The sequence below is a fragment of the Vespa velutina genome, chromosome 1, assembly GCF_912470025.1.
Source record: "Vespa velutina chromosome 1, iVesVel2.1, whole genome shotgun sequence".
Classification (NCBI taxonomy): domain Eukaryota; kingdom Metazoa; phylum Arthropoda; class Insecta; order Hymenoptera; family Vespidae; genus Vespa; species Vespa velutina.
In genome coordinates, this window is record NC_062188.1 from 8,215,257 (window position 1) to 8,227,488 (window position 12,232).

The 12,232-nt window shown below is 34.8% G+C and overlaps 1 protein-coding gene and 1 long non-coding RNA gene across 7 annotated transcripts in view; both read right to left on the minus strand.

The window, feature by feature from the left end:
• LOC124953915 (telomerase-binding protein EST1A-like) overlaps positions 1-12,232 on the minus strand; it is a 129,532-nt gene that overhangs the window by 87,544 nt on the left and 29,756 nt on the right. The gene's annotated exons all lie outside the window — the stretch shown is intronic.
• On the minus strand, positions 932-4,852 carry LOC124953941. The gene is made up of 3 exons (XR_007102376.1): positions 3,798-4,852; positions 3,439-3,733; positions 932-3,351 (listed from the first exon to the last, which is right to left on the minus strand). It is a non-coding gene; the product is annotated as an uncharacterized LOC124953941 (long non-coding RNA).

The following is a 12,232-nucleotide window of genomic DNA, read 5'->3' on the forward strand; positions in this document are numbered from 1 at the left end:
GGCAATTCCGCTTATTGCCATTGCAACATCAATTTTAATAATAGCCATCTCGGTGAGATCCTCCCGACACCCTCTGGGTTTGCATCTGGACGATCAACCATCACCGAACGCTTCCTGCCATCTTAGTCTCGGGAACTTGATCGAGCGTCCTTGTGCGTGCATCTTCGAAACCAACAACACTCTTCCTAGTAAGAATGCTTTCGGCGGAGGCAAGAAATCGTATCGATAAATTTCTGTTTTTTCTTTCTTTTTTTCTTTTACGTTATTTTGCAAGAAATTACAAAACGTTTCATAAATTCGATTTGCAAATAGAAAATCTATCGGTTGAACGCATCCACTTCATCTCTATCGGTTTCTTCGATAAAGTCTTAACCGGAAACGGAGGAAAGGCCCTTCATTAAACCTGTACACAGCCAAGTTTTCTGGCACAGCGATATCGACGATACTCGTCGAGTACGAGACGTTAAATTACGTGATGTCTGAGGCAAGGAGAGAACGAGAGCAAAGAGAAGCAGATACCGGACGCGCATTTATATCGGTGCATTAAGCCGGTGCAGTCCACTTCTATATACTCCTCTATACGCCAATTGTACGACGATTACGCGTATACTTACGGACAGATATAAATCGGACTGATATTTTAGAAAGAACTTCCCTTCGTTTTTCTTCTGCTTCTCTTTCTCACGCTCCTCCTTTTTCGATTTCTCCAGTCAGAAACCTCAAAAGAAATTCATTTTCTCCGTTTTCAATCAATGCTCAAATATAAATTCTCTCGTATGCTAAACTTTAGTATAATTCATCCTACTCTTCGATAATCCTTTATTAACCTTTTTGTCCTTCGAAATCTATTCAGATACCCTCACTAAAGTGCGATCGATTCCCGCTCCACATGCAGAAACAGCAACATCAGCAAGGACAGCAATAATGGCAACGCAGCGGCAGCACCAAACAGCCCGCAGCTACTTTTGTTGCTTCTTCTCGCGGACAGATGGTAGCCGGATCGCGTTACAGAAATTACCAATTACCTATAACATGCAATTTCAACCTGCCCTCGCTCGCTCTGCTATCGTATTAATATGCGGCAGTTACGCGGCAGTTACGTGGCATGACCGAACTCTTCTCTTCAACCCCTTTTGTAACATGATACACATCTAAGAATTTCAAGAATACCTTTCAACGTTCTCGCTTTAGAAAATTAAATCTTGACACGGATATATCGATAGTACGAATGGAGAATAAACAGAAGGTAGATCGTGATTGTTAATTGTTCATTTACTCCAGTTTCTATTAGATCAGTACACAGTGATCTATGACTATCAGAAGTCGTTAGAATTAGATCGACCATCATTAGTTTCTATTCGTGATAATAGGGAATAGATAATTTAATAAGACTTCCTAGAGCGTTCATCGCTGATAGATAATAGTCAAAGGAATCACCAATTTACACACTCGCAAGAGCATAATGAATTGGGCAAGTTCGTGCCTTAAATTTGTTAACAACTATAATGTCCAAGCTATCTCTTTTTCGTGATAACGTCGTTATTAGCTTGTCACCATGAGCTGCTCCATAAAATACTACAAATTGTATATGTTGGTTTTTTCATTGTGATTAAACACATATACTATTGTTCATATTTGCGCTTAAACGGTGCTCGAAACGTAATAAGAGCCAAGAGTTTATTACTTAAAACCAATCTGACAGCTAATCAAAAAGACTATTTTCGAGACCTTTTTTTGACACAAAATAAAATTCTTTTTTTTAACATCTTTACTAGCAAAATAATGTACATATATCAAACTAATTTTTTCTAAATTTTCATTTAAAAATAGTATGTACTGTAATCACAGTAACTAATGACATGAGAGGCCTCCAAAAATTAAAAATACATGAGTGATATTCTAACATTTCAATAGAAGCTCTGAATACAAAAAAAAAAAAAGAAACAAATATTAATTTAAAGTTGTACGTAAGAATTTGAAAAAGACGTAATTTTTTACAAAATAATGCATTTTTGGAGGATAAGTTTCGAAAATCAGTAAAATATTTTATATTTTATTTGCTATTACAAAGATTATTAATTATTAATATTTGACATATAATAATATAAGAATCTTTTAACTTACCAAAAATTTCTAGAATAATCACCAAGAAAATGATTGATAAGCACGATTGATTCATTGTCTATCAGTACAAAATAACACGATCCCTTTTAGGAGAAATTTGTCAACGTTCAATCTATTACGAGTAAATGAATATTATACTTAACGAATATGTCAAATTCATTATGACCAAATGTCAAAAAGGAATATGAAATATAATAGGACGTTTTCAGTTTATCGATTTCCTTCGCTTCTCAAAATTAAATGCTGAAGGAAAAACGCCATCTTTTATGAAGTTGACATTAATACCGCTTCCGAAACGTCGAGAAAATTTAATTATGGAACTGCTTTTGACGAAACGATAGAACGTCTAATTGAGAATTTCCTGCATACGCCTGTTAACGAATGAATTTATTACGAGAAGTTATTTTCATTACTTGGACGACGGCGCTCGATTGTGGTTACTGTAAATATCGATAGTAATGGCTGATATATTTATTCTACCTTACGAAGAACGGCGATGCGTACTTACTTTTGGATGTGTTTTATGAGAGTGCAGAGAATATGTCATAGTATATGTGGCCTAGGTATATTGTATCTATAAATGTAGCATAATGTTACGTATAATACGATGTTAGTACGTAGATTGTTACTTACATCTTATACGTAACATTCTATTGCATTATCAACGCAACAGAATGTTATGTATAAGATGTAAGTCTATTATATTTCTTATCCCTTTAAAATTATGAGGATACTTTATGTACAACAATTGTTTGTTTTCAAATAAAATATGATAATGTTAATTTCTTTTATATTCATTAATTATAAAGACTTCAACATAAATTCAATTATTTTTCCAAATATAACCATATATTAACGTATAATGTTTAATGGTTTAAATTGTAAAACATTTGTTTTTAAGCGAATTTTCTCGAGTATATATAATTCGCATAAATCAACAAATCTTCTCCTCCGAGGGTAAAGAGAGAACAAAAGAAGGAAATTATTTGCCAGGGAACGTACTTGTAAGTCAATAACCCCAGTGTAGCCAATGAATTTTGGACCGTACAGAATTATTTCTCAAACACACTGGCCCGGGGCCGTGTGTACTTAAACGTAATATTTGCAATCTCGAAATTTTATATCTCAATTCTAGGACTTTTGACTGGTACTTCGCTCGAGTACGAGGAGCCTCATCACGTATATTTATACGATATAATCGATTGTAATCGTTACCATTCTCTAAAGCTAAATAACGATATAAAAAAAAAGGAGAGAAATTAAGACATAAAGAATCTAGATTTCGTAAGTCATACTAATGACTACTGATGATACCTTTTATTCTGTACGTCCCTCGAATTCTATTTGGCATTCTCGACGAAGTATCATCATTAGGGCATCGTTATACTCCATCGTCAGGCGTTACGTCTCGTTTACGAAGGTATGCGATAATACGGGTCTGGACAAAGTACATGTTTCAGGCCAGTGAGCAAAAAAGGGCCTTTCTCTTTGGCTTCTCTTCGAGTGACGCTTTCCTCATAAAAGAATTTCTTCCGGGTTGAACAAGATTTGGTTAATAGAGTTGAGTTACAGTCTCGGCTTTTACTTGCAGTTCCCTCGATCGGGACAACTTTTAAAACGAATAAAATTAATAGTCAAGTATAGAAAGTAATAAAAATAATTATTATATTTACCGTTTCCCCAACATAAATCATATTTTTAAAACATTTCCATTTATCTTTACGCTGTTTGCCGATGAACAGCGAGCTCGGAATATTCCAAGGAATCTGTTTCGTATCTCGAGACTGATTCTTATATATGAGGAAGATGACTTCACAGATGCAACAGAAGGATTATTGGGACTGTAACTCAAGCTCGACCTTGTTTGCATAATGTTCGTTATACGATGCTTTCTTAAGAGAGGTTTCTTAAAAGAGTACGACGGAAGAATGATTCGATAACGCAATTTTCCAATCTTCGTTCCTCTTTTCTTTGTCTTTCTCTTTTTCCTCGTCTCCACTTCATCATCACCTTCTTCTTTTTCTTTCTCTTTTCACAAATATAGTTATTATTCCTATTCAAAAGTTAGACGCTCCTGTTACTACTTCTTTATCTTTACTTAATTAAGAAATCGACAGGTAATCAAATGAGATTACGGTTCTCCCAAATTTGACCAGAAAGTAACTCGCGAACAAATGGGATTAAACGTGTAAGATAATTAACATGACTTATTTAAACATTTTAAATTTTAACAGAGGAAGTGTCAGATACGACAGAAACATATGAGAATACATAATTTTCATAAAAAGCAATTGCCTTCGATTTTACATTTAATTTTCGAAAATCCGTAAAGACCTTATGAATCATTTTACGCAAACTCTCCGAACAGAAAGATGTGAAACATGTTAACAGGCACGTGCTCGCGAAAGACCGTTGATGCCTATCGAATTTTCTCTCGAGACAACCATATTCTCTTTTCCGGGGAAGTCTCGTACATCGTATAAACCACCGTTCGCGGTTTATTATTAATAGGACGACAGGATCGCAAGGCATTACGTGAAACATACAGCTCGTCAAGCCGTAACTGGTTCTGTGCTGAAGATAGACTCCCTCATCTATCTCCGGCGACGCGCCGCGTACGAGAACACGAGCGGTCGGCAGCAACAGCAGCAACGACGATGCTGCTCTCCGAAAGAGCGAGAGAGATAATGAGTGAGTGAGTGAGTGAGTAAGTGAGTGAGTGAGTGAGGGAGAGAAAGAGAGAGAGAGAGAGAGAGAGAGAGAGAAGGCTCGGCACACATCACCGACTCGCGATGATGGCTCGCGAACTCATGGAGAACGGCTGTGGGAAGAAGTGGTAAGGAGCGCCAAGTGGGAAAATGACAAATTTCACTACATTAGGAACGGCGCCGTGAGTATAGACCATAACCTACGGAAGATTATGCGATCTCGAGCGAGAGAAGAGCTACCAGAGAGAATGACTGCTTTGAAATTGGAGGAAACTCTCACTCTTTTGTATCTCAAGAAAAGATTTCTTTGAAAGAACCATTTGAAATTCTTATGAAAAAAAAAAAAAAAAAAGTGAAGATATAAAAGAACTTTTCCAGATGTTAATTCCGCATTTCTTATACAATGAAAAAAAAAACATAGTAAAAAGAATCATAAAAACAACCTCCGCGTGGTTTCGTAAAGGCTTAATGATCCTTGAGAGCATTAATCGTGGAGAAAAAACTTAGAAAGAAGTTAATTGATATTTCTTTTACAAGTCTTTATTTCATTTCATATTATTTCATTAAGCTATTTCATATATTATTATTATTATTATTATTATTATTATTATTATTATTATTATTATTATTTCATTTATTATTTCATTAAACTATTTGAGATATCATCGTGGAATTGATAGAAATTATCTATGAGAATGGAATATAATCATCCGAGGCGAGAATTCATTACACAACAGCGTGTACCTTTAGATCCTTCCGCATTACCGACCAATTACCTTGTTTGACGAAAAACCAAAACCAGGCAGCAAACGAGTCAACCGTGCATGACTCGTATTTTCGTGGTCACAATGACCAAGTGCGTACAAGATCATATATATATATTCTCTTGAAACTAGTGGTCGAGAGGCCTTAGAGTTCCGTGCAGACTCGAATCGATAAGCAGACCAAGCGAGGTAACAAGAAAATAATCGGTCTTCCGGAAGATATCTAAGTGCGATCTAGCCATCGCCATCGTCGTCGCTGTCGTTGTCGTTGCCGTAAGTGCCGTACGGTCCTCTCCTTTACGTAATCCATCTCGCACGCAATTTACTCGGCTGAAAGTAACCTATCCGTAGCCGATCTCGAAGAACGATTCTTCTCCTCAACGTTCATACTTTTCCTTTTCTCTTTCGAGCACATGAACCTCCAATCAGATTCGCTTAAGCTACGAACAAAGTATTACTGACCCGCGTCACTCTCTCTCCTTCCTTCCTTCCTTCCTTCCTTCCTTCCTTTCTTCTTTTCTTAGTGTTCTTACAAAATTCCCTCTCGCTACGCGTAAAAAAAAATACGCATCTGACCCTCCATGACACTAAGAAAGATAACATCTCTCGAATAGCTTCGAGGACGTGGTACACGATGCGACGTGCGCTCAAAGATACGAATCCCCGAGAAGTGAAGTGAACTTCATGCTCGACCAAATTCACGAACAGACTCTGAACGTTCGATTCCAGCGAAAAGAAGTTACCTTCTCGTTTTTCGGTACGTGCGTTTCTTTCTCGATGCTTCTGAACCCGTCTCGACTTTCGTCGCGCTTCGCGCCGAACCGTGTCTAATAACAAACCAACGCCAATCGGATATCTGTGAATAATCGAAAATGTCATGGAATATATTACTTTAATTAGCGTGAGGGACGCGTGCCGGTACAAGAAGCGTCACCAATGCGGCGATATCGCGGTAGGGTTCCTTTCGAGGACATGAATAGAACTCTGTCAAACAAATTTGAATACATATAAATGTTCTGGATTTTTGTAACAAATTTCGAAATTCGAACAGCGCGAATGTTAAGCTTAAAGCACGTCAAAGATAGATAAATTAATTAATTTTGTTGAAATCTTGAACGAAGATGCTATATGAATAAATAGATTAAGATAAAATAAAGGTAAAAGTGGAAGAAAAGAAAGATGATCAACAAGATGAATTTTGTGAAAGAACAAACACAATAGCTGTACATCACAAAAGTAGCAAGCACGGCAATCATTGAATCTGCTAAGTGTATATGAACTTTATTTGATGCATCGCTCTCGTATTCATCGACGGCATAGTTTGTCCAAAAATTACACTTTGGTTTAAAAGTATAAATATCGAAATTAATTGCATAAGACCGAGCTGGAATTGAAATTATTCGGAATGAATGTAATTTAGTTGTATAATAAATAAATATATATATTCTTGAAATATATGCACAAATAATACAACTATTGATGCGTTTTATATTAGATATGTCAAAAACGACCATGTTAATAGCATTTTGATAGAGATTTTTGCGGCGACTATTTAGATATGCTATATATAATCTTAAAGTTTTTCAAAGAGAGTGACTACTGAGTACTTTTGATCGCTAATACGATAAAGAAAATTGAAGAAAAAGGAAACAAAGGAAAAGTTATGTAGGTGGAATATGAGAATAAAAAGGGATGAAGAAAGGGAAGCAATAATACTTGATTAGTTGGAAGTATGTCCGGATAAAGTTTGTTTGAATAATTCCATGTGTGATCATTAATATGAACTAACCTGAATCGCAACCAAGTTATGATTAAAAAATAAATATTATAATTTAGCCTACAAGTCTATTCCTTCAGATATTTCGAAAAACTAAACAATTACGAATATATGTAAAACATATATAAAATAAAAATTGAAACATATTGAAACATATATAAATAAAAATTAAACATAAGTTCTTAATCATTTTGTCCATAGAATCTAATCAGCGAGCATTTGCCTAAATATCAAGATCAAACATCTAGTGTCTCATTAAAAATACTTTTGAAAAATTCAACATCTGTCGGATGTCCAAAGGTGTATATGCGCGTTTCTACAACAAAAATAATGAAAAGGAGAGGATGAAGACCATTGTTGTAATACATAAAATTTGATCTCTATTTTCAAAGATAAATATCATCATAGGTCGTTTCGTTCCTTTTCCTCTTCTCCTTTCCCTCCCCTCTCCCTCTCTTATAATTTTCTCTCTTACCCTCAGAATAGATTTTCAAGATCCATACTTTTCAATAACTTATACCAATGAAGCACTCGAATTCTTGAAAAACAATTCGCCACATACCGCTTTCTTGAATCAACCCATCTTCGTAGATTCCGATCTCTCAAATAAATTAAGTATTCAAATTTCTGGCCAAATTCACGATATCCTCCACTTCTTATTTTTACGTTTATCTTTTTATTCAACCATACATATATCCCCCGTAATTTCTACGAAAAGCTGTTTCAATCGTGATATACACAAACTATATAATAAAGATTTTCTCATTTGTAAGTAAACACGTATAAAACTATCGTATCGATTTTCGATTGAGACAAAATTCGATAATCGAATATGGAAGAAAAGCTCCCTTCTCTAGAAAATTGTGTAGGAAGGTAAATATATAATGAATAAAAAAAGAAGACCGTGGCAATGAAGAGATTGTAAAGTCAGATTGAATCGTTAAAGGGGAGAGTATTCAACGCTAAGAAGGAAGATTTTCGATGTCGATACTCAACTAAGGAAAATGAAGGAACGTATGTACACTGCGAGTACTTACATTCTCTGCAGGGAAATAAAAAAACAAAGTCGAGTTATCCCTACTTACTTGGTACGACTTAATGTGTGGATGGTACAACAGCAGGACTTGGATGCAGATGATCCGAAATTATAGACATTAGGGACATTAGCCCCAGCGTTATACGATTCTTCATTTTCTTCATCTTTCTCTTTTTCTTTTCTTATGTTCTCTCTTCTCTCTCTCTCTCTCTCTCTCTCTCTCTCTCTCTCTCTCTCTCTCTCTCTCTCTCTTACTCTTGTCCGTAGTGTATCTTCTTTTTTCTTTTCCTATTTTCCATCATGCGTCCAACATCTCCGACCGCTTGATGCACACCTTTTCAAACAGATAAGTGATTTGAAGTGCGCGTAATTTGCGGATTCGCTTCCATCAGAATCCTTCGTATCCCGTGGCTTTATTAGCAAGCATCATCGAGAGTGTATCCCCGTCATTGTCCCTTATCGCGCATTCTTATCGAGCTGAATCGACCTCGAGAGGTCCTTCGATTGAGCTTCCATCCTTCGCTGCCAGACTACGTAGAATATAATTTCTCGTCTACCGTCTGGGAATTTTTTTTTATTTTGCGATCGTCTTTTCTGCTCCTTATTCATCTTATATATCCACTGAACGTATCGTCTTCTTCTTCATATGGAGGTTTCTAATTCAGTACGAGAACCCAGTTACGGCCAACCTCCTTACTCTTTCAATCAGAGATATTATACTTGATCTTATCTCGATACGATTAAGCTATTTCGTTTCATATAAAAAACGAATGTGTCTTCGTTCTCATCGGATATTTCTTGAATTCTTCCATGCGCTTATTTTTATATTTTATTAGATTATCGATCGCTTTTGAATCTCTCATGAATTCCTGAATAAAAGTCATTAAAAAAGCTCATAGGTACTTCAGTAAAAGTGAACATTTAAGAAAAGAAGATACTCGGGAGAAGAATCGTTAAAATATTATTTCAAGAACAAATATATTTAACGTAACTATAAGAAAAAAGAACGATTATCAGAAGAACTAACCAAATAGGTATTACTAGATTAAACTCATATTATTTGCAATCGAATTAAAAGCGCACATATCTTGATAATCATTTAATTCTTAATTTTTTATTTCTCATCGCTGAACAATTACCAAAACTGATCAGTAATTCAGAAAAAAAAAACAACAAAAAAAATTTTGCTGTATCCGTAGAACAAAGATTGCCTCCAGTCGATCGCTTTGTTCTTTCGCTCTCAGCAGCAAAGACATAACGAACCGGATCGAAGGATAATTATATACAAAATTAGGAGGGAATTACCTGCTTCTGTCTATCTTATTATCGTAAATATTGTTTTTCTTTCCTGATATCAGAAACAGTTACGCGTAATTAGAAAAACTTAGAAATAAGTTCCTATTCGAACCATTTGAACAAGACAACGTTGCTGTCTCAATTATTAAATAATCAAATCCTAATATTCATTATTCTAACGTTATTTTCTCTTTCATCATCTTAGAATCTAAGAAAACGAAGTTTATCAAAATAATAAATAGAGAAAATGATAAAAAAACAAGAAGATAAAAATATAAACTTGTTGTTTATAAGGATCAGGTTGCATAATTTATACATTAAAGCAGAATCAAGCGTCATCATAGTAGTCGTCTCCTTTTAGAACCACTTCCTTGTTTGTTCTTTCGATCTATCGATCAATCGATCGAGAAGCTGTTCGTTCCAATGAATTTGTCGTCCAATTATTCCAAATAAACTACTACATACCTATGGTACTAACAGAATCCGTAAACGGATATTAGTCTCTAATGACATTTCGTTTATAATACACGTATAATATAACATACGTAGCAGAATAAATATTAATGAATGAATGTTCTTGATTGCAATAAATGTATTTTGTTTTCACAAATTTTGCTCTATCAAAATTTATCGTATACACATGTTCTACCATCTTATGTTAATATTATTCTTTCTTCTTACCGGCTACTCTTGAATCAACTATACTTGCGTTCTGTCATTCCTTTTATTGATTCTAAGATCTTAATCCATAATGATAAATATAATTCTTGATCGACTATTCTTATTCTGTGATTAACTTAAATTCAATGAATAATATTTTTAATCTATATACCTCATTAACGCAAATGATATTTTTGTAGAAACAACTTCTTCAAATGAATCTTAAAAGTTCATTATTATATTAGGTCATTAAATATGAAATGTCCGATTTGAAAATGAAAGTTTAGTTTATTACATTTCAAATAAGAAGTAGTATAATTAATCGAAATATAAAGTAGAGCCTAAACTATCGATACAGTTTTGCCATCTTAAAGGTAATTTGTTAATACCGGCAGCGAAGAAGTTTGAAGAGCAAACGATGATAAAATCGCGAAAGACGTTATCTACTGCATATTGGGAATTAAATATTTTTCCTTGCAAGGAGTAATCCAATGCCCAAAAGAAATAGTAGTCAGTAGGTGCAAGGTCTGAAGAATACGATGGGTAGTAGAGAGTTTACAAGTTTAGCCCCGAGTCTACTCCCTAGTTTGAGCAACGTTAATCGGGCAACATCTGATCGAGCATTATTCTGCAGGAGAATTGGCCTCCCTCTATTCACCAATCTCGACTGCTTTATCCGAAGCTTTCTCATCATTTCGTCTAATTGATTACAGTAAACATCTGCCGTAATCAATTGATCAGATCTCATGAAACTGTAATGAAAAACACCAGCGCTGGACCACCAAACTGACATCATTAGCTTTTCTTCGAACGCTTGCGATTGTTGAAAAGAATCCATTTTTTATCACACCTAATAATATGGAGTAAAAATGGTTCACTTTTTTGTAGCGATAACAAAGTGTGGCAAGCTTCTAAACGATTCCTTTTCTGACGCTCATTCATTTCATGAGGAACACTTCTGTCCAGCTTCTTTACATTTCCGATATGTTTCAAATGGTTTAATATCGTTGGAGTGCTAATGTTAAACCTCGCTACTAAAAGACATTAAACTTAGAGAATCAAAGTTGGTAATTGGACATTTCATATTTAATGACCTAATACCTATCATACTTATTACTTTATGCACCCAGCAAGTTGATATGAAATTATTAGTTTCTACATAATACATGAGAAAGACGCATAAATTATATCGATTTGTGCGACTAGATATGATAATAAGATATTTTGGTAAATTATTGATCGAAATGGTACATTAAAAGGTATTGGAAAGATAAAAAAGGAAGAAACGAAGGAAGGAAGAAAGACGTATTAGGGCAATTTAACAAAATGCAAGTTTTTTCCATGTAAGAAGAATCTCGAGATCGATAATGACTGAATTATCTAATATAAAAGCTTACTTTACTTGATAAGTAAAATGAGAGAAGGAATCAAGAGAGACAGAGAGAGAGAGAGAGAGAGAGAGAGAGAAAGAGAGAGAGAGAGAGAGAGAGAGAGAGAGAGAGAGAGAGAAGTCATGTTCTGTGAAATGTCCGAGAGTTAATGCGGCTTGAAGGACCACAATATTGTATGTAATCGTCTTGTCCTTCTCACCTTCCCTTGATCGAGGTAATCAGCTGCAACTTGATATGCGCCAAATTAATTTTGAATTCCTCATTTTATTTTTAGAAAATCGACAAATATATCGTAATCAAAAAATTCCCTAAATCTAGTTTATTTTAGATATGAACTATAATAATGTAATAAGTTCGAATCTGGTATACTGTTGTTGGATACAAGTAGCGCGTTTACGAAAAAGTAGCGTGTATGAAATATGAAAGGTAAGTACCAAGATGTTCCGATACGAGTAAGCTCCAGAATTCTCTTTTTA